General features: G+C 39.3%; 1 long non-coding RNA gene across 1 annotated transcript in view; it reads left to right on the forward strand.

The window, feature by feature from the left end:
• The window catches only part of LOC116591681, a 93,956-nt gene that overhangs the window by 5,912 nt on the left and 60,938 nt on the right, over positions 1-27,106 (forward strand). Inside the window, exon 2 of the long non-coding RNA XR_004286118.1 lies at positions 24,068-24,192. This is a non-coding gene — a long non-coding RNA (uncharacterized LOC116591681). The remainder of the gene's footprint in view (positions 1-24,067; positions 24,193-27,106) is intronic.

Genomic DNA, 27,106 nt, shown 5'->3' on the forward strand with positions numbered 1-27,106 from the left:
GAAAGGGTCTGCTGCTGCAAGATGAAAGCACCGCTATAGGGAATGTTCACAGAAATAAGAGGCAGGAAGCAAACATGAAACCTACAGCAAACTGGTTGACAGTTTGAGGCTCATTTTTATCTTGCAATCAGACTACACCCCAAAGAAGTTAAAGCATAGAAAATCACCAGTAGGGGGATGCCTGGGTGGCTCAGTTGGTTAAGTGTCTGCCGTTGGCTCAGGTCATGATCCCAGGGTCCTGGGATTGAGTCCCTCATGGGCTCCTTGCTCAGTGGGGAGCCTGCTTCTCCCTTCCCTTTGCCTGTGGCTCCCCCCATGTATGTGCTCTCTCTCTCTCTCTGACAAATAAATAAATAAAATCTTAAAAAAAAATCACTGGTAGGGCCTTATAAAGACTAAATTCTTAAAAACAAGAGAAAATAACACACATACACTACTGACAAAAGAACGGTAAATGATGTTACCTTTCCATCTGTCTCACTTTGTGGGCATGGTGTAAGAGCAAAACATTTGTATGCATGCATATGTATACAAATGAAATGTTTGGGTTCATCCTTATGGTCACACAATTTAAATTTGTTTCCATAATTTCTTTCTTAAGAAGAAACTGTCAAAAAATTTAGTGAGCATATAATGTCAAAATATCATCTTTTATGTGTATTTATTTACTCCAGCATACACAACTTCCAAAAATAAGGAAGCCAGGGATGGGGGTGTGGAGAACAGAAGAATGATGTACCGTTCTGGGGGATAGTAAACATCTGTGAGATTCAGAACACAGGTCTGCTCCTGAGACTGGGAAAACCAAAGGGGTTCTGAGACCTGGCTCCGAACATTCTGAGTAGTTGGAAACAGCACTGTGTGTGTAGTGCCAATTAAATCAGGCTCCTTGATTGATATATAGGTATATATGTATGGATCTGTGTATGTACCTGTGCATATATGTGCACATAAACACTGTTTGAGTCTGCTTAGGCTGTTATAATAAAATATATATACAGGGTGGCTTGAACAACAGATATTTATTTTTCAGAGTTCTGAAGATGGGAAATCAAAGGTGCCAGCAAGGTCAGGTCCTGGTGAGAGCCATCTTCCTGGCTTGTGACACCTCTCTTCTCTTTGTGTCCTCACCTGAGAGTGAGCTCTGGCCTTTCGGCCTCTTCTTATAAGGACACTGAGCCCATCCCAAGGATGGATTCCACCCTTGTGAATTCATCCAGACGGAATTATCTCCCAATGACCCCATTTCCCAATATGATCACATTGGGGGTTAGGGCTCCAACATATGAATTGTGGGGGAACACACTCAGTGCATAGGATACATATGGGTGCACACAACACGCCCCCACCCCGCCCCGCCGCCCAGGTGATTCTAATGTGCAGCCAAGGTTGCCAGCTATTGCTTTGAAACACTGCATCTCTGGGGCACCTACATGGTTCAGTCTTGGAGTCTTTGGTTCACCTGAACCTGGGCTCAGGTTTCGATCCCAGGGTCCTGGGATTGAGCCCTGCCTGGGGCTCCCTGCTCTGCGGGAAGCCTGCTTCTCCCTCTCCCACTCCCCCTGCTTGTGTTCCCTCTCTCCCTATTTCTCTTTCTGTCAAAAAATAATAATAATAAAATCTTAAAAACAAACAAAACCAGTGCCTCTCAAGCTTCAGCATGTATTAAAGCCACCTGGAGAACTTGTTAATAAATGTTTGGATGGGCTCTACCCCCAGAGTTTCTGACTCTCTAGGTGTCAGCTGGGGCACCAGAATTTGCATTTCTACCACATCTCCAGGTCATGCTTGTGTCGGGATCTTACTTCGAGACAGTTTTAGAAGTTGCTGACCTCGAATGTACACAAGCTGGTAGAAATTAAGTGTAACTACTTCTCATCAGCTCCTGAGTTTAGGAATTCCATCCACACAAATTCTCTTATTGAGTTAACAAGTATTTTTTGAGTGCCTAGTAACGTCTAGGTCCTCTGTTAGGTTCAGGGGATACGCCAGGGAATAAGGCAGACAGAAACCCTGCTCTCTGGGGCTTCTATTCTCTGGGAACCCAAGACTGCCGGTGAGTCTCGCTCCTTTGCATTTCTAAGGCACTACTCACTTTGCTTTGTAAGTATTTTTCTGTTTATCTCCTCACTCAAGGTGGGAGGGACTGAATTATTATTCATTCACTCTTTCATTAGCTTACCAGAAAGCGGGCTTGCTGAGGACATCTAAAGTAAAAACCATAGTCCTCATCCTCAGGATATTCCCTGGGTAGCAGTGAAGACAACAAATGGAAAACTACAAGCCATGGCAATAAATGTGAGAGAAGCTGTAGAAAACTCTATGACCAAATCTCCTCTCGCTGACTGGGACGCCTTTTCCTCAGCTGCTGTCAGTGCTAAGGTAATGACTTCTACCTGCCACTTGTTTTGGAGCACCATCCCTGACTAATGGAAACCACCTGCCCTGGAGACTGTTGAGAGGTTATCACCTACCTATTACTTCTTGGAGTAAGAATAGACTCCAGCCAGGGGAAGGAGATGGGGAGAAGAAATGGAGTCAAAATAATCTGGGCAAAAAATTAATACGTGGTTAAAGTGACTGGAACACGCTAGAAGGGTATGTGCTCTGGGAGCTAAGTCTGGATGGTGGAGACAATGAATGTTTTTCAGTGACATAGGCAAGCATTTCATGCTATCTGCAGGATTTTAAATGGATTGAGTGGGCATGGTCAGATTTCCATTTTTTAAATCATCACCATGGCTTGAAGAAGGGATTGGGGGTCAGGAAAGGTGAGCTTGGATGCACCGGGTTAGTGGTTAACTGTCCTGGCTCTGAAGTCAGACTTCCTGGGTTTGAATCCTTGAACTTCCTCTTAAAACCTGAAATACATTGGTTAAAAATATGTTATTTCTCAGTGCCCTCAGTTTCCATATCTTTACTTTGGGTTTAAAGGTAGAATTTACTCTTTAAGGTCATGAGGAGAAGTAGTTAAACAATTCATGTTGTGTATTTAGAACAGCGTCTGGCTCATTGAAAGTGCTTATTGTCAGCTGTCATTATTTACTGTTTTATTATGACTATTCTTAGCAGTAGCAGAAGTAGCACAAGGAAAGCAGCAGCGATGGCCGTAGTCTGTTGAGGTGAGAAAGGATTAGAAGCTAAACTAGGAAGGTAGCATTGGGAACAGAGCAGGGAAGAATTTTGTGTGATATTTAGGTTTTCAAGTCTTGGTAACAGTTTGAACTTAGAAGTGGGTGAGAAAATAGCTTGAGCTCTTGGTTGGACACGGGGGGTGCCATTTCCTGAGATAGGGCTCCCAGGAGGAGATGCTGATTTTAGTGGGGAAGTTGGAGTTTTGTTTTGTATACTATATATTTTAAACACATTTGCTACATCCTTAGGGGGACATTCCCATGTGTCTTCTTGGAGGCTATATAGGTCTGATGTCAGGGAGATGGACAGACTTAGCTTTGAGAGAACTATTTGATAATCAAGAACATATTTGTGGGTGCCTGGGTGGCTCAGTGTCTTAAGCCTCTGCCTTAGGCTCAGGTCATGATCTCATGATCAAGTCCCACAACAGGCTCTCCGCTCAGTGGGGAGTCTGCTTCCCTCTCTCTTCTCTCTCTCTCTGTCGGCCTCTCTGCCTACTTGTGATCTCTTTCGGTCAGATAAATAAATACAATCTTAAAAAAAAAAAATATTTGCAACTGCTGTATCTATTGAGTGCCCCAAGTGTTTTTAAACTATATGAGAAAATAATTAGAAAAAATTGAGAGAGAAAAAGAGCTTTTAAAAGATTTTAAGCAGAAGACGAGGATGGAGGTTTCAGGACACAGCAAAAAAAGTAGTAGAAAAAAAAAAATGCAGCCTTGGGAAGAATACATGGTACATCATAACTCTTAAATAGAACCAGTAATGTCCACCAGGTCTGTAAAACTACAAAAGTGGACTCACATTGTCTAGGCAATGTCCGCAATGCCCAGACCACAGAGGGAATAGAGAGTATAAAAGGAGGCGTTTTTACCTTTAAAGTTACAGGTGACATTCCAGGTGGAAGGTGAGGAAAACATCTCATGTTCTCTTTGATGAATTTTCTTTTAACACCAGGGCCCAAGCTAAAGTCATTCCACAGTGTGTAATGCTAGCTCTGTAAGAAAAGCTGACTTGTTTTAGATGTTTTCTTAAAAAAAAAAAAAAAAAAAAAACAACACACACACACACACACACACACAAAACCCTCCAAAACAAAACAAAAACAAAAACTGAGAGCATAGCATCATAGAAGGCTACTGTGATCTAGAGATCAACAAGTTAGAAAAAAATCAAAAGGAGGTTCGGTAGAATTGTTCTAGGATCAAGAGTTCCCATTCTCTAGCCAGAATTAGATAAAAATGAAAACTATGTAAGAGGTTTAACAGTATTTTACAAAGCTAACTGTGCAAGACATATGTTACTTTATTTTTGGAATCAGATTAAATTTGGTCCTGAGCTGCTTTACCTCAGAGACAGAGTGGTAAATTCAGTCTGGGTTCTTACTAGGACTCCCTCCCTGTTTGGAAGTGTAGTGCAGGGACGAAAGCTTTGGCCATGTGCTCTTTCCAGAGACTTGGGCTTCATTCTGGTTACCCCTGAAAAGGCCATGCTCCTTTGAAGTCCAGAGGTGCTGTTACTCTTTCCCAAGCAGCTCTTGGAGCACAGGAATCTGAATTTTTAACCCTGAATTTCATAACTGGGGAAAACATACTTTAAGAATGAGGGGGAAATCAAGACATTTTAAAATGAATGGAAACTAAGAGAATTTGTTGCCAGCAGATCTACCATAAATTACTAAAGGAAGTTCTTTAAACATAAGTTATGTTTGATGGTTTAAAAAAATTATTATACTGATAAGGCTTTAAATACATGTAGAGGAAATATTATTTCAAGTGCAGGAGAATAAAGAGACATAAAGCTAGGTAAAGTTTCTACACATTACTTGAACTGGTAGAATAACAATACCAAACAGACTCTGATAAGCTATGTATATATAATGTAGTAACTCTATCAACCATTTAAAAACCTAAACAGAGAACTAAAAAATGCTATAAATAAATTAAAATGGAATTCTGTTATAAAAAAACTCCACAAGAAGACAAAGAAGAAAACAGAAAAACCTAGAAAACAAACCAAAAAATCACACATGTCCAATTATCTATTTTTTGTTATTGTTGCTTATGCTTTTGGTGTCATGTTGATGAAATCATTGTCTAATCTAAGTTTGTATAGATTTACACTTATATCTTCTAAGAATTTTATACTTCGATCTCCGATCCATTTGTTAATTTTTGTATATGATGTGAAGTAGGGGTCTAACCTTTGGCATTCTTATTGAAGACCAATAGTGTTTATTTCAGGGTTCTTAATTCTATTCCATTTGTCTATATGTCTATGCTTATACTAGTACCACATTGTCTTGATTGCTATAGTTTACAGTAGCTCTTGAAATTGGGAAATGTGAGTTTTCCAATTTTGTTTTGCTTTTTCAAAATTGTTTTGGCTATTCTCATCCCTTGCATTTTCATATGAATTTTAGGATATGTTTGTTTTTTCTGCAAAAAGACAGCTGGTGTTTTGGTAGGGATTCCATTGAATTTGCAGATCAATTCGGGGAATATTACCATTGTAACAATATTAAATATTCTGATCCACAAACACGGGTGTTTTTGTATTGAGTTAGGCCTTTAATTTTTTTCAATGATATTTTGTAGTTTTCAGAGTATAAGTGTTACATTTCTTTAGTTCATTTACTCATAAGTATTGTTGATGTTATTTTCAGTGGAATGATTTTCTTGATTTCATTTTTGATTTGGTTACTGCTACTATATAGAAATATAATTAACACTGATATTTTGATATATCTTGCAACCTTGCTGAACTCATTGATTATCTCTGTTTTAACAGTTTTTTAGTGGATTCCTAAGATTAGATCATTGGCAAATTGGGACAATTATACTTATTCCTTTCTGATCTAGAGATTTTATTTAATTTACTCACATAATTGCCCTGGCTAAGACCTTTGCTACTTTGTTGCATAGAAATAGCAAAAGTAGACATCCTTATCTAGTTTGCAATTTTCACCATTAATTATGTTAGTTGTAAGTTTTTTGTAGATAAGCTTCTGTATATATTTTTTGTTTTTAATATTTATTTATTTGTTTATTTATTTATCTTTTTAATCAACATATAATGTATTATTTGCCCAGGGGTACAGGTCTGCAAATCATCAGTCTTATATATTTCACAGCACTCACCATAGCACATACCCCCCCAATGTCCATCACCCTGACACCCTTTCCTTACCCCCCTCCCCCCAACAACCCTCAGTTTGTTTCATGAGATTAAGAGTCTCTTATGGTTTGTCTCCTTCCCGATCCCATCTTGTTTCATTTTTTCCTTCCCTATCCTCTACAACCCCCCACCCTGACTCTCAAATTCCTCATATCAGAGAGATCATATGTTAATTGTCTTTCTCTGATTGACTTATTTCACTCAGCATAATATCCTCTAGTTCCATGCACATTGTTGCAAATGGCAAGATTTCATTTCTTTTGATGGCTGCATTGTACCACATCTTCTTATTCCATTCATCCGTTGATGGACATCTAGGCTCTTTCCATATTGGCTATTGTGAACATTGCTACTATAAACATTTGGGTGTATGTGCTCCTTGGGTTCCCTACATTTGTATCTTTAGGGTAAATACCCAGTAGTGCCATTGCTGAGTCGTAGGGTAACTCTATTTTCAACTTTTCGAGAAACCTCCATACTGTTTTCCAGAGAGTCTGTACCAGTTTGCAGTCCCATCAACAGTGTAGGAGGGTTCCTCTTTCTTCTAATCCTCACCAACACTGTTGTTTCCTGACTTATTAATTTCAGCCATTCTGACTGGTGTGAGATGGTATCTCACTGTGGTTTTGATTTGTATTTCACTGATGCCAGGTGATGTGGAGCACTCTTCCATGTGTCCGTTGGCTATCTGGATGTCTTCCTTGCAGAAATGTCTGTTCATGTCTTCTGCCGATTTCTTGATTGGCTTATTTGTTCTTTGGATGTTGAGTTTGATAAGTACTTTAGATATTTTGGATACTAGGCCTATTTCTGATATGTCATTTGCAAATATCTTCTCCCATTTTGTCAGTTGTCTTTTGGTTTTGTTGACTGTTTTCATTGCTGTGAAAAAGCTTTTGATCTTGATAAAGTCCCAATAGTTCATTTTTGTCCTTGGTTCCCTTGTCTTTGGTGATGTATCTAGAAAGAAGTTGCTGTGACTGAGGGTGAAGAGGTGGCTGCCTGTGTTCTCCTCAAGGATTTTGATGGATTCCTGTCTCACATTGAGATCTTTCATCCATTTTGGGTCTATTTTCTTGTGTGGTATAAGGAAATGGTTCAGTTTCATTCTTCTGCATGTGGCTGTCCAATTTTCCCAACACCATTTGCTTAAGAGACTGGCTTTTTTTCCATTAAACATTCCTGCTTTGTCAAAGATTAGTTGACCATAGAGTTGAGGGTCCATTTCTGGGCTCTCTATTCCGTTCCATTGATCTTTGTGTCTGTTTTTGTGCCATTACCATACTGTCTTGATGATTACAGCTTTGTAATAGAGCTTGAAGTCTGGAATTGTGATGCCACCAACCTAGGTTTTCTTTTTCAACATTCCTCTGGCTATTTAGGGTCTTTTCTGGTTTCATATAAATCTTAGGATTATTCGTTCCATTTCTTTGAAAAAAGTCGATGGTATTTTGATAGGGTTTGCATTAACTATGTAGGTTGTTCTAGGTAGCACAGACATTTTCACAATATTTTTTCTTTCAATCCATTAGCATGGAACGTTTTTCCATTTCTTTGTGTCTTCCTCATTTTCTTTCATGAATACTTTATAGTTTTCTGAGTACAGATTATTTATCTCTTTGGTTGGGTTTATTCCTAGGTATTTTATGGTTTTAGGTGCAATTATAAATGGGATCAAATCCTTAATTTCTTTTTTAAAAAGATTTCATTTATTTATTTATTTATTTATTGGAGAGAGGAAGAGTGAGAGAGAGCATGATAGGGGAGAAGGTCAGAGGAAGAAGTGTACTCCCCATGGAGCTGGGAGCCCAATGTGGAACTCTGGGATCATAACCTGGGCCATTGGCTAGTATTTTGGCGAGAATTTTTACATCCATTTTCATTAAGGATATTGGTGTATAATTCTCCTTTTTGATGGGGTCTTTGTCTGGTTTTGGAATTAAGTTGATGCTAGCCTCATAAAATGAGTTTGGAAGTTTTCCTTCCAATTCTATTTTTTGGAACAGTTTCTTTGGGATGGAATGTTCTGAATATATCTGTGATGTCCATCTCGTCCAGACTGTCATTTAAAGTTTTTATTTCCTTGTTGATCTTTTGCTTAGATGGTCTGTCTGTTTCAATGAGGAAGGTGTTGAAGTCTGCTACAATTATTGTATTAATGTCAATGTGTTTCTTTGATTTTGTTATTAATTGATCTGAATAATTGGCTGCTCCCATGTTAGGGGCATAGATATTTAAAGTTGTTAGATCTCCTTGTTGGACATACCCTTTAAGTATGGTATCATGTCCTTCTTTATTTCTTATTATAGTCTTTGGCTTAAAATCTCAATTATCTGATAAAAGAATTGCAACCCCAGCTTTCTTTTGATCTACTAGAAGAAATTTCATCCCAAAATTTTAAAGAAAAAAAAAACCTGTATGTATATAAAAAACAAGGTTAAATATATAATGAAGGGACAATATATGACTTTAACAATGAATATTTTAAAAGATTTTTAAAAAAGATATTGATAAGATACAATAGTTAAAGAACGTTAAAATAGGAAAGAGTTAAAAAACAGAATAAGAGGGGCGCCTGGGTGGCTCAGTGGGTTAAGCCGCTGCCTTCGGCTCAGGTCATGATCTCAGGGTCCTGGGATCGAGTCCCGCATCGGGCTCTCTGCTCAGCAGGGAGCCTGCTTCCTCCTCTCTCTCTCTCTTCCTGCCTCTCTGCCTACTTGTGATCTCTCTCTCTAATAAATAAATAAATAAATCTTTAAAAAAAAAAAAAAAACAGAATAAGAAAAAATAAAGTTAAAAAAGTTTAACCTTGAAAGATTAAAGCATCATGGGGAAAAAGCCATGAATTCTATGTGTTGCTTTCCCCTAGCTCTGGAGTTCTGCAGTTATCATTGATGGGTGAACTTGGTTTTGGCTGGATGTTCTTGCTGATCTTCTGGGGGACGGGCCTGTTGCAGTGATTCTCAAATGTCTTTGCCAGAGGCAGAATTGCACTACCCTTGCCGGGGCTGGGCTAAGTAGTCTGTTTGGGTTCACTCTTGGTACATTTTTTTCACAAATGCTTTCCATTCAGCACTGGAGGATGGTAATGAAAATGGCGGCCTCCCAGTCTCTGGCCTGTAGAAGCTTAGAGCTTGGGGCTCCACTCCAAAGTGTGCCCTCAGAGAAAAGCAGTCAATCCCTCCCATCTCTCTGGTCTCATCCTGTACTCCTACCTCCCCTGGTTTGTGACTGAGCTTTTCTATCTCTGGTGCACAGCCCCATTTGGAGTCTCCCAACCCAGTAGATTCCTTCTGTAAGCTCCTGCACTACTCCTCCTGGAGGAGGAGTCTCCCCAGATCTGCCACTTATGGAGTACCTGCTCAAAGATCGGTAGCCCGACTGTGCCTTGGATTATGGTTTAAGGTAATCCCCAGCTGAAAGTACACTCCTTGATTTTGTCTCAGTAGATAGCTTTCTGCTCTGAAACTCTGGCAGCTCTGCTACACTCAAACACCCCCGGTCATTCTGTGACCCTGCAGGTCCTGAGACCACACTGTCCTGACGAGGGCTCCACACACCCCACCCCCGGTTTAACCTCTGGAATGCTATCCCCCAGTGGAGAAGAGTTCTGAAAGTTCTGATTTTGTGCTCCAGTGCTCTACTGCTTGCTGGGAGCCAGCCTGTGCCTCCCTGATCTATCTTCATGTCACTTTGGATTCACTTCTTTGCATGTCCTACCTTCCAGAAAGTGGTGAATTTTCTGGTCTTAGAATTGCTGCTCCTCTTCTCTTCTATCTCTTGTTGCATTTGTAGGTGTTCATAATGGTTTGATAACTATCTAGCTGAACTCCTGGGACCTGATGATATTTCAGTCTATCTAGCTGAACTCCTGGGACCTGATGATATTTCAGTCTCCTACTCTTCTGCCATCTTGCTTCTTCCCTTTCGTATATATTTTTAACACCAAGGGGATCATACCAAGTTTGGTAATTTTCAACCTGATTTTTCTCTCAATATGCCACAAACATTTCTCCATATCATTAAATGTTTTTTTTTCTACATGATGTAATGGGTATATGCTATTCTATTTTATGTTGTACCTTTTAAAACAAATTATTTTGTAATTTCTCTAAGGTTAGTCATTCTAAAAATCAATATAAACCCATGTAGAATGTTTATTTAGGTTAAAACTGAAGAAATAGCATATCTGGTTTCAAAGACCTATACCTATGATAGATTTTTCTAATTCCATTTAATATGTATTATCCCTTTTGATAACATTTAGAATATTTGTATATGTTCTTTATTCAACTTTATTTATCCTTTTTCCTTCTGGGGTATCTGATTATCAAAGGTATTTCTAGGTTTTTTTTTCTTTCTTTTTTTTCTATTCCAGGCAGAAAAGGAGCATCAGAAAGACCCCAAGAATACATTGTTTAAATAATGCAGGATTTGAGGCCATAATATAGTTAGTAAGTTTAATTTCTTTAAGTTTATAGCTGGAATGAATGGATATCTCTTGGTTGTTGAAAAATCATCAGAGTAGTCCCAATAACAATTTGCAACTAGATAGGCATGAATTGACTGAGAAATTAGATATGTTTAGTAGACACTTTGCAGAGGTAGGAGACTATGAGAAACTGAGTTAAAGAATGGGAGGGGAGGAGTCATCCTATAATAATGTGCAGGGGGCAGGGGGACAATGAAAATCTGTGCCTGATGAATCAAACAGGAAAAGGTAATGGTCATTAACTGTGAATAATCTGAGCTTCCAAGCTATTAGTGTTTACTATAATATAAATTTCTATTTGGGGATCACTGTGCCAAAGAAAAAATGACTGTGTTTAAAAAAAAAATAGTCCTCACACTGGACCCCATTTTACTTATAGTTGTTTTCCAAGGAACACTTAAGAGCCTTTTCTAAATGTGACATTTCAAAGCCTAGGGTTCATGCCTATATACAATTTATCTCTTAGCATATATTAAAGGGAAAGATGTGTAATGAAATTTCACTCAACTGTTAGCACAGTCCCTTTAAAATTGGGAAATTCCAAGTTTTCTTGTCAAATATCTACATCTGTATCCCCAGCTCCTTAGCAAGAAATGTAAACACTTAAAATATTAGCTTATTCCAGGCACCTGGGTGGCTCTGACTCTTGATTTCAGCTTAGGTCATGATCTCAGTGTTGTGTTGAGATCTAACTCTACTTTGGGCTCCAAGCTCAGTGCAGAGTCAGCTTAAGATCCTTCTCTTCCTCCCTCTTTCTCTGCCCTTCCCCACCTTATGTGCACTCTCTTTCTCCACTCCCTCAATAAATAAATAAATCATTTTAAAAAATAAAATATTAGCTCATTTACTAATATTTTTTGAGATGCAGAATGGCAATGCTATGCTAAACCTAGGCAGGACAAAGGTCCTGTGCTTGGAGATTGTACATTCCAAGAATAGAGAAAAAAGTAAAATAAGCTGATGATGATATAATATAAAAATCTGTGGTATAGCCTTATATATCTGAGCTGCTTAAGACCAAGACCAAACTAATATACTGAGTACCTATGCTTTAGAGGAGGTATGGAGGTAGAGGATTGAGAAGCCAGGTTAAACAGGAATGTATCTTGCTGTGCAAGGAGCCAAGTGTTCTGGGTGAGATGGGGCTTGAGATTATAGCCTGAAGTGGTCAGATAGGATTTCTGAAGCCTCTCAATTCCTCAATCAGATCATAAAGCAGGAAGCACATTCATTCTCTCAGTGTATGGGAACAGAAGGGAAGATTTCAGGAGATGAGAGGTGGCTGTAAACACTACCTGAGAAATGCAGTGAAAAACGCTGAAAGCTCTTTGTCAGCATGGTCAGCATGGTCAGCTTGGCACCCAAAAGTGTTCCTCACCACCCTCTGTGGGCATGGTGCTGTCTTTGTTTAGATCCTTAAGCAATCTGCACAGAGGGGCCTCGCTAAAGGTTGATGGACTGGAAGGGAACCAAGGGTGCTGAAAAACCACTGAAAAACCTTGATCACCATGAAAGGGATCAAATGCTGGTGTGCAGCTGCCATGGTGACCTCAGTTTCTATAGCTCAGAGCCTTCCTCTTTTCTGTCATGGCTACTGCTGCAGTAAGATGGCTACCTGGCCACTGGGGAAGACCCTTGTTAGGCAACACTTTCAAGGTCTGCCTGCCTCTTGTCCAATCATTCTTTATACTAATGACCAATCTTTGCAAAACCAGACTTTGAGCAAGTCTGATCCTGCCGACTTGAAGTTTCTGTGTCAAGTTCACACTTTACTGATCATTTTTCAAGTACTTCCATAAACTGTTATGAACCTTATTTCATATGGGGTTTTTTTTTTTTTTCCCAGATATTTAGTCCTGGCTTCACCTAAGTCAGAATTTTTATTTTTTCTTCTGTGCTTTTGCTCAGCTATTTCCTTGGCCTCACTCCCCTTGGTTTAGATTCTACTGACCCTTCAAGGTCCAGTCTAAATCCTATTTTTAACTTGAAATTGTAGGCTACATATGTCATCTTATGAATGTTTGTTTTCTTTTCTCTTTGCCAGGGATGAGTCTATGACCTAAGAAGCTGGGAAAAAAATGAACTAATTTAACATTCTGGTGAATCCAAGAGTTTCCTATCCTCCCATTTTGCTTTCCATACCGTATAGTAAACACTTGACAATGAAAGTCATTCTGAGGATCCTGTAGTACCCTGGACAGTGCTGGGCATCAAGCAGTTAACACACAGGGTGTGCTTGTTGACTGAGGAAGCCATGTTGAAAGATGTCATAAGGGTATACAGTATACGGAAGTGATCAAGAATTGAATGGCACTAGTCAGAGAGTTTCCAAGGAGGTAATATAATTTTGCAAGGGTTTTGCCTCTTTTCAAAGATGTAGAATGGGAGATAGTAAAGGAAAAATTCCAAATATTATGTGGTCTGCTCTCTTGTTTGGTATAAACATCCCAGGGAAAGGAACCTGGAATATTTGATGGACCCTGCAACTATGACATGTCAACTTGGAATGTGCTTTATTATTTTTTTTATTACTCAGAATCCCTGTGATTTTTAATAGTGGAAATTATCCAAGGGCAAAGAATGTGTGGTCCTTTTGACCAAGAACTAGTTTCCATAAATAAAATAGCTTCCCAATTATCATCTCTTCTGTTTCCAGTCCATTTCTGCCACCCATAACAATGAAGGACTCCATTAAAAAACATTACTATTTTATTAAAAATATTAGATTGATTTATTATTCCTTTTAATTTCCCAGTAGATTTTGAAGAGATTATGGAACCATCAGCATATGCCCAGAAGCAATGATAATAATAATAGCAGGAAAACCTGCCTCAGCTTTAGTGGTCTCTTCCTTTTTTTAAAAGTGAGCCGAATGGGGTCATTGCCTTTACTAATCAGTTATGGTTTTCTGTCTTTCAAATTGATAACGAGGGAGATCATACTTCTCAATACTCTTTTAGGGATAGTAAACATGAATGTTTGCTGAAGTAAACAGTTCACGCTGGCTACTTAATAGGCATATGCACTAATCAGAGTTCATGAAAAATTTGAGCCAGTTCATTCTTCACTTGTTTCCCTGTGCTCTCTATCCTTTATTAGTCTGGTGAAGCTTAAAAACCATGTCTGTACCAGTTATAAAGCTACTGTTTCTTAGCTGCAAGCTTACTCCTCTAATTTGTGATGCTGAGGATGAGACTTTGCCAACCACGTTTCAGCCTGACCACCTGGCTCCCCATGAGGCTATGCCAATGGAGGCACTAGAGATAAATGACAAGACTAGGGGCTGAGCAGGGAGGATTTCTCCTTCCTGTTCATATTGTCTGGGTTTCCTGTTTGTTTCCTAATATGTGCAATACTTCTGCCCCTTAGCATCATGGTATACTTGCATAAGAACAGCTGGATTTATTCTGTTGCTTCTCCAACACTTACGGAGTTGGGTTAGGGTACCACCTCTGCGACCTCAGCCCCAGCTTGTACTCCCTTCTCAGGAGTCTACATTTCAGCTCCTCAGGGTCTTCCCTCTAAGTTTAAAAAGTTCCAACCTCTTCCTATTTTTTTTTTTTTTTTTGGTCAGGGCAAGTAGTGTGGTTGCCTCTTGTAATTGTTACCTCTGTGATAATTTAATGCCGTGGTAGTAACTACACATACATATTGACTGTTGCTCCTTCTTTTCTAGAACAGGGAGTTGAGTTCTTATGAAGAATACCAAATGGCTATTAAAATATTGGCTATCTGGTCCTTTATACAAAAAGTTTACTGAACCCTGCCTCTGTGTTCCATTCTTGCCTTCTTGCTAACAAGTTTATACTAGAATCTAAAAATCTCATCTTAAATTCCCTCTGTTCAAATAACTCAAATCGTTCTGTTTCCTGCTTGGATCCTGACTGATTAAAAACAAACAGACAAAAGAACTGGTTCCACAAGTGGTCCCAGGAAATGGACACCCAAAAATTGGGATTTGGGGATTGGTTTGGTCATGTTCTTGGGCTTGGACACAATGCTGCAATTAGGTGCTAGTAATCCATGGAATGCAGTAGCATCGTGTTTAATCAAATGATCATTTGTGATTGATCGTGATAAAGTGAGTGCCTAAGAAGCTACTGACCTTGACCATTAGGACAATAATGATGATGACAAGGACTGTGGTGTGGAATGGGTTGTCTGATTGCTCATACAGAAAGAAAATGACAAATTCAGACACTCAAAGAGGTTCTGTTACCATGCTAAAAGAATATTTTATTTTTTGTAGCTACGGAGCTAACACTGATGAAAATCAGATACAAAATTTCAACTGGATAGGATGCAAAATTACAACAAAAGTTAAATTCATAATTTTTTCAAGTTTCTCATGTATAATCTCTGAGTCTTACTTGGGTGAAATGCACTCCTATTATCTGGTGAAATCTATGAACCCCTCTTGGACTACTGCTTTTAGATGCATAAGATAAAACATAGAGAATCAGAAGGATCTAACATTGAAATAGAGTATTCAAAATGTTAAACACATTTTTAAGAAACGAATGCTTTAAAGAATAAGATCTAGCAGTAGGTCTTATAAATGCCATAATTTTGAACTCTTTCTTGAGATATCTGCATCAACTGTAATGTAGTATCTTCATATCCACTATTTCTGTTGTTGAAAAAGTAATTGGTAATGGTAACACTACTGTGGATTTTTGCCCACATATATTATCAAAGGAAGTGTTAAGTTTCACTTAGTGGTTCATACAAATAAAGATGTTTTTTTCTTCTCCAGTTCAGTAATCTGAATTACATCCATGTATCCCAAACTAAGAATCTCTGTTTTAGTCATATAGGTATTCTTGAGAAGTTACCTGAATAATACCTGAATTAATTAGATGAGAGCCAAAGCTGTGGGGCTCATTTAATCTCCTTTGTACTCTATCTACTTACAACCCATCCTCATATCATTCTCTGTTTTTTAGCCCAGGAATCTCTTCTCCAGGAGACTGGGTGAGTTACATCTTCTATGTACATCTATGTAGTACCTTGGACTTTTGCTATCAAAAATCTACTACTTAATCTGGACTGTGCTTTCCCTGTTAAAAACTATGATACTGTACTGCCTATTTGCCTTTTGGTATTCTCCCCAGTAGACTCTATGCCCTCTGTTACTGGAGACTATGTCTGACTTGTTGCCTCTCTAACACAGGAACAACTACCTAGGAGATACCAATCTGTATTTGTGAATAAACAAGTGAATGAATTGACAAATTCCAAGGTGGAAGTAGTTTTTCTCTTACTCACAGCCAAAGTTTTCAGCTAGGTATTTTATATAAATGTTGCCATGAGTGGAGATAGAAGAGAGAATGTGAACGATGCATCCATACACATCTGCTCACCATTTGAAAAGCAACTCTCTGGGCGCCTGGGTGGCTCAGTGGGTTAAGCCGCTGCCTTCGGCTCGGGTCATGATCTCAGGGTCCTGGGATCGAGTCCCGCATCGGGCTCTCTGCTCAGCAGGGAGCCTGTTTCCTCCTCTCTTTCTCTCTGCCTGCCTCTCTGCCTACTTGTGATCTCTCTCTGTCAAATAAATAAATAAAAATCTTAAAAAAAAAAAAAAAGTAAAGCAACTCTCTGTTCAGATCCTACTGACAGTGGTATGCTAGACATGTTATATACTAGGGTGGATGCTGTTGGTTGCCTATGCAATAACTACTGTTCCATTTTTCCTTGCGGATAGAATTATGATTCATTTTTACAGTATCAGTATGCTATGTATGTTAGGGGAGACTAGGTGTAGGGGTGGGAGAGGAGTCTTGTTCAAGCTAATCTAGTCATAGTAATTCCTTTTGGCATTGTTTGCTTTAGGCATTAGCATGTGATGCAGTTACGGGCGATGAAACAAGATGGTAAATCTGCTGAGGGGTGTCTAGGAAAAGACAAAAAGAGATCCATGGGAGGCAACATTCCTGTTCCTTTCCCATGGAAGTGATTATATGAGGAGGTGATGCTTAGAGCTCATACAAGCAAAATGTGACAATGAGGGGGAGCAGCTGGCACGCAGAGAGTGGCAGTGTGTAAAAAATGGAAAGAAAGTGCGCCATTGTTGGTATCATTGCGATGCTGTATTAATCAATGTTGTACTTGTTATACAACAGATGTCTTTATTGTTTAAGCCGTTTGTTTGACTGGCTCTTTTGTCACTTGTGTCCCAAAGTGTCATAACCACATCATCTTCTTAAGTGTAGGACAGCTTTACAAATGCTCAAAGACAAATGTGATAGGGGTTCCTTTCTGCCTGAGATTTCAATACTTGAGAGTTGCAGAGATCTGCCATAGGACACTGGAATTTTTTTTTTTAGAGATCCAAAGCTCTAGCAGACAAATTTGGAGAGTGGGTAGCGTGCCAGCCATTTGTGAAGCTCCTCAAATGAGGGCATTTAAAGCTGAGTGATAAGCCTTTGTAGGTGAACTAATGCCAAAATCCTTTTCAAACCCCAGTATTCTATGGCAAGGCATTCTTGCAGCATGTTATGTGTTACCATGTTATGAAACTGGCTTTGACATTTGGATGTCTACCACTTGGTGAGTGGTTAGTTATAAAATGCTATTGGTTCAACACATTATACTTCTGGAATAAAGCCTGGACTTCTGGGATCTTTTTAGTGGCTGGTTTATTTGTATTTCCAAGGCCATTTTTCCAATAAGCCAACACAATCAAATTACATGCAGCTTTGAAGACATTCTACCTTACAGTTTGACATTTTAATTAGGACTTTAAAGAGATAATAATCACTGCCCACAACTTCCCTAATGTTACCTAGAAATGGGTCAGTTAATTAGGATCCCAGAAAAACCACTGCATACATTTCTTTTTAATTGTTTTTCCAAACTTCCATCACCACATCTCTTGGCTTCAACTCAGACCAAATCAAACAAACAGCAGGGAAGGGTTCAATCTCCAGACTTCTGAAAAATCCAAGGGTGCAAATAAGGAAGTCAGTTTGTGTCCATCATCTAAAACTGGATGTTTCACTCTGCATAAGATATTTTTCTTTCATTTCAAGGTTGCTTTTGAAAGGAAAACCGTGCCAGTTCATTTTATTAGATCATTCTCCATTAAAACCATTAGGACCCTGTCCACCTGGTCCCTTTGATTCTTATATCTATACTTCATTATTCTTTACCTCTTCCAGCGTAAGGTTATTAATGGGTGGTCCCACTAAGGAATCTTTTAATGCTCTCTGACTGCATTAAATTCCTTCTTAAGTGGATTTTACAAGGTAAAAGGAAAAATGAGTCCATCTATTATGGACAAACAAAGGGGCCCGGCGTGTGATAGTGATTCAAGAAATGAATTCTGTTCTCTTGGGTGGATTATGTATAACAGGATGATTACTGCCTCACCAAGACTTGCCCCTCCCTATCTCTTGGGTCAATATACAAGAATGGAAATGTGGTAAATGTCTGAGTTGCTTTCTAATGCTCTGATGTGTTTTGACACATTCAGGAGGGAGAGGTGGTTGCTGCTTCCCAGAAAAGGTTTAAGGAGTATAACGATATGTCATTCCATCATTCTGCCAAGCAAGTGCATTTAGTCTCACTTTTAAACCTGATCATATGTGCCTCAGTCTCCACTTGGATGATCAGTTGCAACCTTTATCTCGGTTCCTGAGATCTTGCAGTTACAAAGTTCTTTTAGTTAAACAGTTGGGCTGTTGGTGGTTAATTTGAAAGGTAACTTCAATTTGAAACTTCATTGATGACTTCTTTAACATCCTGTTTAATGTATTCACTTCACTCTTTTACACTGTCCGAGACAGGTTTACCTTGAATTAAACGAAGTTCAAGTTTTAAGACCCCTTGTTTGTACAATCCCCTTCTAAGTCTCTAGCAAGAGCTCTTGCAATGCAATCCCATGTTTGTGCAGAATTTGAAAATACAAGATAATTTAACAATAATCAGTTATAACCACCATGTACTTTCATAACGAATTTTATATTCTTTCTCTTAAAGAAGGATCCCCAAATTTCATAAACTTTAAGGCTAACAAACCTTGATCTGTCTCCTTCATTATATAAATACTTTTTAAAGGATTTTAAGTCCTAGATTAGAAAAGTGTGATGTGTCCAGATAGCCACAGGTTGCTTTCAAAGTAGCTGTCTATGCAAAGGCATGTCCTTAAAGCAGACAAAATTTGCTTGGTATATTTTACTTTTCCTGACTTTGTTTCTCTGAGATTTCTCCACATTCAAGATCTTTTTCTGATCTTGGGCATTTAAATCAGTTAAGATATGTGTGCCACTTAGGATAGGGAATATGCACACTAATTCCTCAGTGAATGCTAGCAATAATAATTATTGTTGCATTTACTTCCTCCAAATTTTGCAGCCTTGTGTATATCTTTTTCTACCACTCCTCACTAGAGGGACCAATTCTACTATCACTCTGAGAAATGCCCCATGCCCTAGATGTGTCATTTGTTTTTCTTCTCTACTATTGAAAATATTTCATTATTTTCAGCCTTCTGGAAGAATAAAACAATTAAATTCTTTATGATGGACCACCAAAAGTGATGATGGCTTAACACAGTGTCCCCAGATGGCACAGTAAAAGAGTGCGGAGACTAAACGTTGCCTCCACAGCTTACCAGTTAGGTGACCACCCTAACTTCAATTACTTTTCGGGGGGAAATAGAGATAATACTTATTTTGCAGGATGTTTTGGGAAATAAGTATGTAAAGCACTTCTCACAGTATCTGGAATAGACTAGGCACTAATAAATGGGCATCATTAATGTAACCAGACCACTGACGTAGGGTCTGAACCCCAAAGAACGCACCTTTAATGGAGAAATTCAGATAATTTTTTGTCAGTTAGGGAGATATTCAGAGGCATGGTGATTTATCTAGTGTTTCTTCAACCCAGTGTAGCTAAAATTCCGATGCCTGTGGACAACTCTATGTTTCCTAAGATATTGGATGAAGAACAGTGAAAAGATAGTGCGCTGGCATACTTAGAAACGCTGATAAGTTATCTCATAGACTCCCTTTGCAGGGTTTCACAGCCCTTGGATTAAATTCTAAACCTAACTAATGGACTTTGGAGATTACTAGAATTTGATAAAAATGTTATCAGAATGAAGTTTGAATTTATCTGCCTAACTGATATAACCTTATACTGGATTTATATATAGGCTCAAGGAATAATTGGTAATGGTTAAGAATTAGAAAGAACTTACTAGCAAATATAGTCCTCAAATCTCATTTGAATCAGGGATCTGAATTGCTGATTTCTACTTTACCTGGAAATTTTAAGAAGGATATCTATAGTAGTTCGTTAATTCGTATAGACTATTTGTTATTGTTTTGTTTTTATACTTAATGTATAGATTGTCTCTTAACTTCTTTGTCTATAGGGCCAAAATTAATAAAATATTCTCCTGAATTTGAAGAGGTCTGTAGTCTCAAGGGTGCTAGACCAAGTTGGGCATTTCTACACTGACACACATAAAATGGATGAGTGCTATGTAAGAGTATATATAGTCCTCTTAAAAATAAATATCTACCAAATATGAAATATATAAAATTCTAGACTATGAGGTTCTTAAGGGCAGCATCTAGCTGAATTCCTGGAACATAGTTGATGTTCAATATATATGTGTTAGGTTAGTAAATGAATGGGTTGACTTGACTTTAATTAAGTGGGGGTAGTTTGGACTTTGTAGGGAAAGTCTCTTAAATACACTGAAAAATCTATGAATCTTTGAGTCTCTTTGGGCCTCTCTCAAAGTCAGAGACTTTGAGGGCTTAGAAAGGAAGTTAATGACTATATAGGCCAGCTGTCTCATTTTATACCATTTTATACCAAGGAGACTGAATAACATATGTTAATTAGGGGTGGAACCAGGAGATGGTATAGAGGGCAAATGAGGTATACATTGTATACTGTGTCTAAGCAAATCTTTCAAAAGTTTCTATTTTAAGGAAGTGTGACCTATATGTACATGGTAGAAGTGAAAATTTAAGGGGATGTGAGTAATAGGAAGTAAGTTTAAGTTTTATACAATTGATGAAACCTGAAGCACAGCAATCCACATGGCTCTGATTAATGTCAACCCCCATTTAGTTGATCATGGAAAGAAGAGGGGCAAAACAGGAAAGCATTATGCTTCTGAGCTTAAGAAACACGAAACACCCCACTACAGGCATGTGGGTTCCTAGATGTGTGTGTGTGTGTGTGTGTGTGTGTGTGTGAGAGAGAGAGAGAGAGAGAGAGAGAGAGAAAGTTAGTTTTGATTCATTGGGTATCTGAGTCCTTTGAGGTATTTGGCTTCCTTAGTCTCATGCAAAGCTCCTTGCCCAGGGAGTGTAAGGAACAGATCACAGTAAAGCAGGCATGTATCAGTTCAAATAACTGGTCAGCTTTTTAAATCCCAACGGAAATTTAGTTTCAGCCAAACTTTTGAATTCCTTTGAGCAACCCTCTGGGCTGATGCTTCTAAGAGTGGTTCTTCCCCATTACTAGCCATTATGAGGTTTGAACTAGTCCCTTTCCATCTCAGTTTTGAAGACCACTGCTGAACAAATCAGGGTTTGGGCTGGTGAGCTGTAGGATTGGTAAGACACCCCAGACTAAAACTGCCTTGTCTTAAAACAAGAAATAAACAATGAAGGCTATTCTTAGTGGTGAGTAAAAGACAGTAGGAAAAGTTGTAAAATTCAGGTGTGTCCAAAGCATTACATGTGTCTTGCCAGCATGAGACCAGTAAGTACTAAGGAGAGTTATAGCTACAGGTGGAAAATATTAAATTACTATTTTTGGACTTCCTATTGCCCTCAAAAGTTTTGGCAGAGATATGACTATAGGCTGCCGCCCTGGCTGTACAAAAAAAAAAAAAAAAAAAAAGGAAAGAAAGAAAAAAGAAAAAGAAGAGGGGAAAAAAAAAAGGAAAAAAGAAAAGGAGAAGAATTCAGTTGAGTAATTGAATTCTGGATCTTTACTCATAGAGTTGGACTCGAGTGAACAAATGTTAGTTTTTCAGTGAAATAATTTCTATAAACTGAAATTAAATTGATTTCATGGCTCTGAAGCTAACCCATTTGGGTGTCCACTTTAAAGAATCTTTTGAAATGTCAATTTGTAGTAGGGATATGAGGCTTACAATCATCCGGGGGGGGGGGGGGAAAGTTAGGCATAGCAAAAAAAAAAAAAAAAAAAGATTTCATTAGAATATTTCCAGTATTTTCAAAATTAATCTTGTACCACCTGCTATTATGGATGCTTGTTTCCCAAGCATGGCTGGTATACCCAACTTTGAGTGCTAGTTGGGACTTTAGCCAAAATATACATTTACTTGCCCAGCTTGGGGGAGTGAAACTAGCAAATGGATGGCACTTTTAGGCACACACTTTTTGGTAGATGCTAAGTGAAGGAGTTTAAAAGAGAAAGAAAGTTCCATTCCCACAAACCTCTTTCTCATTAATATCCCAGAGCTGAGTTGCTTGTAACATTTGGGCGGGCGAGGAAAGTGGAGAAATATCTCTGGCATTTAGCTGTAGGTGGGACAAACCACATTAACTCCACACTTTTATTGTAGCACATTTTTCCTTTCCTGAGTTTTCAATCCTTTCTACATTACCTTTGACCAGTGACCTCTGCCTGGAATTTCCCTAGGTATACGTAAGAATTAGGAAGACTATGCCATGAAGATAAAACTAGTCTGTGTTTCTTATCTGTGTGTCATTTGCTTGTACCAACCTGGTCATTCTATGATTAAGGCAGATTGTATTTTTCCAACCTCAAAGAATGTGTTTTACTAATTCCTTTCAAATTCTTCTCACTCAGTGAATGATTCAGAAGGAAAATGCTCAGATTCAGGTGAAGGCAGTCATACCAAATACTTGCCAGACCACAAAAACTTCAGCAGCCTGGGCTTAAGGCTGATTTCAGTCACTTAAAAATCTGGGGATGAAAATACTACTTGTAGGGAACTTGTAGGAATTCCTTAAATGTCACAATGATAGGGATCAGGTCTGTCACCATTCAGTTGAAAAACCACTCAACAACCAGTCTTCTTTAATGACTTTTTTCATCACTTTATCATCATTGTTTTGATTCTTAGTCCCTCTGATAATTTCTAGACTCCAGGATTAGAGTTTCTTTCCCTGGAGACACAGAGGATCGGCGCTGATGATCTTCCTTTGGGGAAGATGGCTTGCTCCGTATTGCTTTTCTCTTCTTTGTGCTTTGTTCTTCATGCCCTAACTCAGTGGTTCTCAAATGTGAACATGTACCTGAACCACTGGGAGGCTTGCTGAACTATGGATTGCTGAACACAACACCCCCCATTACCCCAGAGTTTCTGACTCTAGAGCATTTGGGTTTCTAAATCGTTCCCAGGTATGGTTGATGCTGCTGTCCCCAGGACCACACCTGGAGAGCTATGCACTAACTAGCCACCAGTGCCCATTCCCAAACATTCCACCTTTTTTTTTGTTTGCAGGTCATATATTTCTATCTTTCTATCCATTTTCCTCCACTCGTTTTCAGATATGATGCTAAATGTACAAAACTTGCTTAAGCCTTACCATCTGATGTAATAACATTCAAAATACATAGTTTTCATTCACGTTGTTCATTTGGGCATTCTAGTATTGCAACTAGTTACCTGAGGATAGTTGGACATCTCCAGCTATCACAGTCCAGCTCCCGAATCGTGTAATTCAAGCAGACAAGGAAAAAGCAAGCATCGCAGTAAACTTCTGTGCTAGGATGCAAGCTTATTTCCATTTTGTGATGGAGTTCTTCAGCCCAGTGATATTGTTTGTTAATCAACCCAGGCTCCAGCTATCAGCAGAGGTGTTCCCTAAATAAATACTTTGGAAAAGAGATGGGTTTATGTTTTCATTCAGCAATGCATTTGTCAAAGTATTTTCAAATCAGTTATACATAAGTTGTTTGGGAAAGCTCAAAGTAGATCACCTGAGTTGGTCACCACCAGCAGGAAATGACCCTTGCTAAGGGTAATTTGATGCGAAGGTAGAAGTGTCCCTTATCAAATTCCACCAAGGGCAAGTGATGCAGCAGCTGTAGACCTGTTCACAGTGGCCTGATGGGGGGGTGGGTGGGGTGCACGTCAGTACTTTGAGGATCCTGGCTCTATCCCTACCCATGGGAGAACCTTGCATGTGATCACAGCCACAATTATAATGGGACTTGACAAAGTAATTGAGAGAGGCAGCCGCTTTTGCAATGTTCAGGACTTGTTCAATGGATTCTCTTCCCCGTTTTCAGCAGCATTCAGAAGCTTTGGTGACCAGCTACGTTGTTTGGCAGCGGGCTAAAGGGATCACAATTGCACAGAGCAAGGAGCATGCTGAACAGTGATGTTCCAGTTTAAAAGGACAGAGCTGCAAACAAAGGTGGGCTTTTATTTTGGGCAACATCCTTTCAACTGCACACAATCTCATGCCCGACCACATGCCATTCACCACTGCCACGCTCACAGCACCGGGCATATGTCTTCACTCGCTTATGCTTGAATCCTGGGTGGGGGAGGGGTACTCAATGCCAGCATCCTGTCTTGAGTTTCCAATTTCTTTAACTCTCTCCAGGTCTCATTTGCCTCTTTGATTCTTTTTACCCATTTCAGCACCTATCCCCTCCTTCTTTTGGGGCCCATGTTTTATGAAGATGATTATAGTTTTGGCAGGTGGTTTGGTTCCCTGAATGTAAAGTTCAGCATTCTCTTTGGATGGGAGAAAACTCATAGTACTGCAGCCTTTGTATATAATACAGAGTAGGAAGGCCTGCCTGTCCACAGGTCCACAGGGAAAGCAGCTGCCTACAGAGTGTGGCAATACTTCCGCATTGCTGTGTCTGTCAGTTAATAGTTCTAGATATTTGAGTGACTATTTGACCAAAATCTATCTTCCTCACTGGACATGGACCACCGCGAAGACAGCAGCTACCTGTTTTGCTGTTGAGACTATTAGGTTTCAAGTGCCTACCAGAGTGCTTGGCACAGAGCAGCCACACAGTAAAACGTGTAGGAAGAGAAGAATATACATCTCCGGTATACCAGTTGAATCACGGGAGGTCCTTAGCTGATCTTGAGTCCATTTTGGGGATACTACTTTCCTTTGGAAAGGATTGTGCAGAAAGTTCTAAGTTTCATTAATGTGTTAGGTTTTTTTGTTGTTGTTTAGGTTTATTTTGAGACCTTCAAATGATGGGTTGTATGTGTCGAGTGGAAGTAGATGAACAATAAGAAGAAATACTAACTATGATGTATTATACACACTTTCTTCTAGTCTAGTAACTTGTTACTGACATATATAGATTGTCAGAGCTTTACACATTAAGTTTCTCACAACTTTGGAAGTATGGTCTATAGTAGATTCTCTAGGGTTACCGTAACAACTATCGCAGACTAGGTGAGATGAAATTTATTGTCTCAGTTTTGGAGGCTTGCAGTTGAGATCAAGGTGTTGGCAGGGCTGGTTACATCAGAGGACTGTGAAGAGGAATCTGTTCCATGACTGTCTCCTAGCTTCTGGTGGTTCTTGGCAATCACTGACATCCATTGGCTTGTAGAAGCATCTCCTTGAGCTCTGCCTTCATGTTCACACGGTGTTCTCTCTATGAAGCTGTGTCTTCTTATAAGGACACCAGTCATTTTGGATTAGGGCCCACCCCACTCCAGGATGACCTCATCTGAACTAATAACATCTGCAACAACCCTATTTCCAAATAAGGTCACTTTCTGAGGTATTTGGGGTTAGGATTTCAACATACGATTTTTAGATGGACAGAATTCAACCATAACATGATCCAGGAAGATGTAGCTATTGAACAAAAGATGCAGCTGCTCAGCCAGAAACTCTGCACCCAGAGCTACCTCTCCATGTTCCCTGTCACCTCCCTTCAGTGGCAGGGTTTCAGCCTTTTCCAACACAGGGTCAGGATTATCTTGGCTCAGCTATTAACTTTGATTTAATGAGCTGAACTTGTCTCAGAGAGCCAGCCAGCAGGTGAGTTGCCAGTTGGCCCCTCTCTGTGTGCCATCATCTCCAGTGGCAGTTAGGGACATGGTGTGAGACAGTACAAGAAGATTCCTGATGTCTGTAAAAGGCACAAAAACTGCTTTCCTCCTCACTGGTGTTTGCAGAGCTGTCCCCTCCGTTACCCTCAGGGTGTGAAGAAGGCAAGGGAAGCTTCTAGAACAGCATGTAGTGCTGGCTACTCAAAAAACCCTGACATCGGTTGATGAATACCATTGATCTGTTCTGACGGAAGAGTTCCTATCAAGGGAAAACTAGGGTGATGAAATACACTGGAACCATCTGACACAAATATTTTACTTCACCATAGTAAAGGGGGAAGGTAATGTTTGACTTCTGGCTGAATGTCCATGAGAAAGACCAATATGTAATCTTGTCTTTGGCTTGTTATCAAGAGAACATGTTACATCACTTGCTGGTAGCTTCCAGGTCCTTAAAAAAGTAACTTGTTGAGATACAAGGGCTTCCCAAATTGTAAAATTCAGAGTCTGTTGTCCCTGTTGATGCTGCCTGGGCTCCAGGGTATAGTAATTGCTTTTATTTTGGGGTCAATGGGAGAGAAAGAGGGAGAAGAGAGTGAAAGAGGTGGGGGGAGTAGAAAAGGTGGGGAGAGAAGGAGAGAGACATGAGCAAAGTTTCAGCAAGGGGCCAGCACTGTGGTAAACGATTTGTCCACAGGGCATTAGTGGCAGAGGTGGAGGTTGAGTGTGGATCTCTTGCTGAATGGGGCCAAGTGCTTTTTTATTTAAAAAAAAAAAAAATCACTGGGTGAAGAAAGTGAGGAAAGATCAGGGATAAAACTAAGTAAGAACCAAAAAATTGCAAGTGGTAAGGATGAGTGACAAGCCTGAGAAAGGATTATACACTGTGGGCCTGCATCAGCTCCTGCCTACCTGTGACGTCCCAGATGAGGCACCTTAGTACAATGGGCCTATGTTTCCTCACCTGGAAGCGAGGGTACTGGGACAGCTCATTTCTAAGGAAGTTTTATGGTAAACCTTTTATAATGTTGTTGTTTCAAGCCAGTCTAGAGTCTGGATTCAGTGTATCTTTACTTAGCTACATCTGTCTCCATAGTCTTTTTTTTTTTTAATTTAAAAATTTTATTTAAAATCAATTAATTAACATATAGTGTTTTATTAGTTTCAGAGGTAAAGTTCAGTGACTTTCCTCAGTTGTATATAACACCCAGTGTTCATTTCATCATGTGCCTCCTTAATGTCCATCACCCAATTATCCCTTCCCCCCACCCACCTCACCTCCATAAATCCTC

This window comes from Mustela erminea, chromosome 5, assembly GCF_009829155.1.
Source record: "Mustela erminea isolate mMusErm1 chromosome 5, mMusErm1.Pri, whole genome shotgun sequence".
In the NCBI taxonomy this organism is placed as follows: domain Eukaryota; kingdom Metazoa; phylum Chordata; class Mammalia; order Carnivora; family Mustelidae; genus Mustela; species Mustela erminea.